Genomic DNA, 5,970 nt, shown 5'->3' with positions numbered 1-5,970 from the left:
CTCTTTAGTGTTTGGCTACTTTCAGAAGCCTATAAGATTCATCCATGTTGTTACATGAACTGAAAGTTCCTTCTTTTTTGATTGCTGAATAGTCTTCAATTGCATGGCTATGTCACAATGTATTAATTCTCCTGTTGATCTGGGCTCTTTCCAGTCTTGGGCTATTGTGAATAAAGCTTTTATCAACATCTTGATACAAGTCTTTTTGTGGACATAAATACTTATCCTCTTGGGTGGGATAGCTGAGTCATTGAGTAAGTGTATATTGAGCTTCAGTAAATACTGCTGTGCTCTAAGTATATTTATAAAGGAAAAATAGGAAAAAAATTTTATTGAAAATATGCATTTAAATATGTAAATGTTGAGACATGATTTCCGTAGAAGATATAAAGAAATAGAGATTTGCACCTATTTGCAATGACATAGTTTGGATTTATGAAATGACGATTATCATATGAACAAACGTTGAATTTTTTTTTTCATATTTGATATTTTGAAATAAGTATGTGTATATATACTTAGCATTTTTATGTGTACTTAGAATCACAGTGAATGAGACACTGGGTGTTGCCTTTAGTGAGGGGATTTTCCAAATACAGCAAAAAGCTCTTGGTAAATGTTCAAACAAAATGAAGTACAGTCTTCCTTCAATGAACATGATAGTTGAAATCCTGGAAAATTTACATATATTAAAACCAAGCAAGATATACTTTGGGTTCACATGTAAAATGGAATTAGATGTCTGGGTTGCGGGGAGACAGTGAAAAGCCACTCAGGCGTAGGAAAATTACTCTTCACACAGGACCGTGTTGTGCATGGCAGGATGGCTAGGCCCTCACCCTCTGAAGGGTTCTGCTCCATTTATAGTGAGATTCAAAATCCCACAAACTTCCAGAATGACGATAGAGGGCAATACCACCCCATTGAGTACCACTGTTCAAGACCTGTTCTGTAAAAACAACCATCTGTGGTTTATTATATTTAACCTAATTAATTGATATTAAATGAAATTAAAAGTTCAGTTTCTCAGGCATACTAACCATATTTCAACTGCTTAAAAACCACACGTAGCAAAAAGTACCCACAGAGAAAAGCCCAGATCCAGATCGTTTCACTAGTTAATTCCTCAAATATTTAAAGAATTAACACCAGTTCTTCACAAACTCATCCCCAAAAATAGTAGAGGGAACACTTCCCAACTCATTCTCTGAGGCCTGCATTGCCTGGGTATCAAAACCAGACAAAAATGACACGAGAAAAGAAAATTTCAGACCAATTTCTCTTACGAATAGAGGCATAAAAATCCTCAGCAAAATACTAGAAAATCTAATACATAGACCATGACCAAGTGGTATTTATCAGAAATGCAAAGTCAGCTTTACATATGAAAATGAATATTAATTCGCTAATACACCATATCAATAGAATAAAGGACAAAAAACACACGATCATTTCAATAGATGAAAAAAAAAGCAGTTGACAATATTGAAAACCCCTTCATGATCAAAACACCTAACAAACTAGGAATAGAAGGGAACTTCCTCCATATGATAAAGGGCATCCACAAAAAATCCACAGCTAATATCATACTTAATGATGAAAGACTAAAAGCTTTTTCCCTAATATCAGGAACAAGACAAGAATGTCTACTTCTATTTGAATGTTGAAGAATGTTGCCACTTCTATTTAATGTTGTAATGGAGGCTCTAGTCAAGGCAATTAGGCCAGAAAGTGAAATAAAAAGCATCCAGATTAGAAAGGTTTGCAGAGGACATAATCTTGTATATAGAAAATCCTAAGGAATCTACAAAAACCTATTTGAACTAATAACAAGTTCAGCAGAGTTGGAGCATAAAAGATCAATAGACAGGGCTTCCCTGGTGGCGCAGTGGTTGAGAGTCCGCCTGCCGATGCAGGGGACACGGGTTCGTGCCCTGGTCTGGGAGGATCCCGCATGCCGTGGAGCAGCTGGGCCCGTGGGCCATGGCCGCCGGGCCTGCGCGTCCAAAGCCTGTGCTCCGCAACGAAAGAGACCACAGCGGTGAGAGGCCCGCGTACAGCAAAAAAAAAAAAAAGATCAATAGACAAAAATCAATTGTATTTAAAAAAAAATCAATTGTATTTCTAGACACTTATAATGAAGAATCCAAAAAGGAAATTAGGAAAGTAATTCCATGTACAAAAGCAACAAAAAGAATAAAATACTTAGGTATAAATTTAACAAAAGAGGTGCAAATATATACGATGAAAACTACAAAGCATTGTTGAAAGAAAATAAAGATCTGAATAAGCAGAAAGACATCCTATGTTCATGGATCATAAATTAGTGCATTCACTGCTGTGGCCTATGTTCAAGCCCTGGATGGGGAACTAAGATCCCACAAGCTGAGTGGTGTAGCCAAAAAAAAAAAGTTTTGTTCTTTTTTTATTCCACATGTAAGTGAAATCATACAGTATTTGTCCTTATCTATCTGACTTATTTCACTTACTATAATGCCTTTAAGCTTCATCCATGTAGTTGCAAATGGTAGAATTTCCTCATTTTTAATGGCTGAATAATATTCCATTGTATATATTATATATATATATATTCCACAACTTCTTCATCATTCATCCATCAATGGACACTTAGGTTGTTTCCATGTCTTGGCTATTGTAAATAATGCCGCTACGTACATAGGGGTGCAGATATCTTTTCAAATTAGTGTTTTTGTTTCCTTTGGATATATTTGCAGAGGTGGAATGTCTGCATCATATGGTAGTTCTTTTAATTTTTTGAGGATCTTCTATACTGTTTTCCATAGTGGCTGTGCAAATTTACAATCCCACCAACAGTGCCCAAGTGTTCCCTTTTCTGTACAACCATGCCAGCATTTGTTACCTCTGGTCTTTTTGATGATGGCTAATCTAAGAGGTGTGAGGTGACATCTCATTGTGGTTTTGATTTGCATTTCCCTAATGACTAGTTGGCCGTGCCACTCAGCTTGCGGGATATCAGTTCCCCGACCAGGGATTGAACCCAGGCATGGCAGTGAAAGCCCCGAATCCTAACCACTAGGCCACCAAGGAACTCCCATGAATAGTGCTGTTGAACATCTTTTCAAGTACCTGTTGGCCTGTTGGCCTTTCGTATTTCTTTGGAGAAACATCTATGCAGTTCCTTTGCCCATTTTTAAATTGGATTATTTCCTTTTTTTGCTATTGGATTGTATGATTTCTTTATATATTTTGGATATGAACCCAGCAATCTGTACTTTTTTATTTATTTATTTATTTTATTAGTTTATTTTTGGCTGCACTGGGTCTTCATTGCTGCACGTGGGCTTTCTCTAGTTGCAGTGAGTAGGGGCTACTCTTCGTTGTGGTGCACGGCCTTCTCACTGCGGTTGCTTCTCTTCTTGCAGAGCACGGGCTCTAGGTGCGCGGGCTCAGTATTTGTGGCGTCCAGCCTCAGCAGTTGTGGCGCATGGGTTTAGTTGCTCCGCAGCATGTGGGATCTTCCTGGACCAGGGATCGAACCCATGTCCCCTGCATTGGCAGGCGGATTCTCAACCACTGCACCACCAGGGAAGTCCAGCAATCTGTGCTTTAACAAGCCCTCTGGTGCACACTAAAGTTTGAGAACCACTGGCATAAGGCAATGTAAAATGTAAAGGCAGGATTCAAACCATAGCATGATCTAAGCTAACATATACTGAGTGCTATGGTTTCCCAGGAGCTCATGTAATTTCCACAACCACCTTATGCTGTGTTGATACTATTGTTATTCCCATGTGACACGTCAAGAAATTAAGGTGCAGAGAGATGGAGAGACTTGCCTAAGATCATAGAGCTACTGAATAGCAGAGTTGGGACCCCAAAACCAGGTTTCTCCACTGCCAAAGCCCCTGCTATCAAGCACTGTGTCAGCACTTCTCCTGAGTGTGGGCCACAAGCATTACTGGTAGAGATGAGGTGGCCTCAGGCGGTAGTACCTGAATGTTCATTTTACCCTCCAACAGCTATGTATTTTTTTTAAATATTTATTTATTTGGCTGCGCCAGGTCTTAGTTGTGGCCTGCAGGATCTAGTTCCCTGATTAGGGATCTAGCCCGGACCCCCTGCGTTGGGAGCTCAGAGTGTTAACCACTGGACCACCAGGGAAGTCCTATGTATTTATTTTAATGTGTCATAGAAAAAATATATATAACTAGCATTCCAAACTCATGATTTCAATAGTAACATCGTTTCTCTTTAAAATGAGTGAATTTTATTAAAAATTAGTTGCGTTAATGAAAAGTATTTATTTGGCCATGCTGTGAGGCTTGTGAGAACTTAGTTCCCTGACCAGGGATTAAACCCAGGCCCTCAGCAGTGAGAGTGCTAAGTCCTAACCCCTGGACCACCAGGAAATTCCCTTTAATGAAAAAAAAATTTTTTTTTTAGCTGCACCACATGGGATCTTAATTCCCCGACGGAACCTGTGCCCCCTGCCGTGGAAGCACAGAGTCCTAACCACTGGACCGCCAAGGGAATTCCCAAAAAATCTTAATAAATGTACTGTTATGCACAGATATCGCAAATATGGTAGAGATGGTTAACAGTGAAGTATGGGAAATACTGCTAAGCCAACCTCAGTTACTTTAAAAATATATAACGATTTGTGTATTTTACTGTATATAAATAGTACCTTATTTTTTTAATTAATTAATTAATTTATTTTTGGCTGTGTTGGGTCTTCGTTGCTGCATGCGGGCTTTCTCTAGTTGTGGAGAGCAGGGGCTACTCTTCGCTGCAGTGCGTGGGCTTCTCATTGCGGTGGCTTCTCTTGTTGCAGAGCACAGGCTCTAGGCACGTGGGCTTCAGTAGTTGTGGCACGTGGGCTCAGTAGTTGTGGCTCACGGGCACTAGAGCGCAGGCTCAGTAGTTGTGGCGCACGGGTGTAGTTGCTCTGCGGCACGTGGGATCTTTCTGGATCAGAGCTCGAACCCGTGTCCCCTGCATTGGCAGGTGGACTCTTAACCACTGTGCCACCAGGGAAGTCCCTCTACAAGTCCTTTTTTAAGGTACTGTTGGGACTTCCCACATGCCATGGAGCAGCTAAGCCTGTGCGCCACAACTACTGAAGCCCGCACGCCCTAGAGCCCACGAGCCGCAACTACTGCTGAGCCCGTGTGCTGCAACTACTGAAGCCCGAGCGCCTACAGCCCATGCTCCGCAACAAGAGAAGCCACAATGAGAAGCCCTCGCACCACAACGAAGAGTAGCCCCCACTCGCCACAATTAGAGAAAGCCTGCGCGTGCAGCAACGAAGACCCAACGCAGCCAAAAATAAATAAATTTTTTAAAAAAGGGACTTGTAAAATAGACTGGATTCTAGGTAAAAATGTGCATGCTGAAGCATTTAGAGGGAGGTGTATTGCAGTCAACCTCCTACTTTGAAATGCATCACAAAAATAAGTTGAACTGGGCTTCCCTGGTGGCACACTGGTTGGGAGTCTGCCTGCCGATGCACGGGACACGGGTTCGTGCCCCCGTCTGGGAGGATCCCACGTGCCGTGGAGCGGCTGGGCCCGTGAGCCATGGCAGCTGAGCCTGCACGTCCAGAGCCTGTGCTCCGCAGCGGAAGAGGCCACAGCAGTGAGAGGCCCGCGTACCGCAAAAAAAAAAAAAAAAAAAAAAAAAAAAAAGTTGAACAAAACATTCATTGTAGAACCCAGGTGGTACCTACATCAATAATCATTGTGTAAGTTCTTTCAACTTCTCTGTAAGTTTGGAAACTTACGTGTTGGAGAAAAAATGCATACAGATTGTCCCACACAGTGAATGAATGAGTAAAGGAATAAAGGAATTAACAAATAAGCAAAGCCTCAAAGACTAGACAATTTGCTGAAAGACTTTCTTTACACGCTCCTGTATATATTCCAAAGTGAGCTTCCTGCTTTTATAATAGAAGAAAATGTTTTTTCAGAGAGAAAAATGGCACAAGAG

This window comes from Aethalodelphis obliquidens, unplaced genomic scaffold (genome assembly GCF_003676395.1).
Source record: "Aethalodelphis obliquidens isolate GAN/ISIS:26980383/991018 unplaced genomic scaffold, ASM367639v1 scaffold30, whole genome shotgun sequence".
NCBI classification, from domain to species: Eukaryota; Metazoa; Chordata; class Mammalia; order Artiodactyla; family Delphinidae; genus Aethalodelphis; species Aethalodelphis obliquidens.
This window is presented reverse-complemented; position numbering follows the sequence as displayed.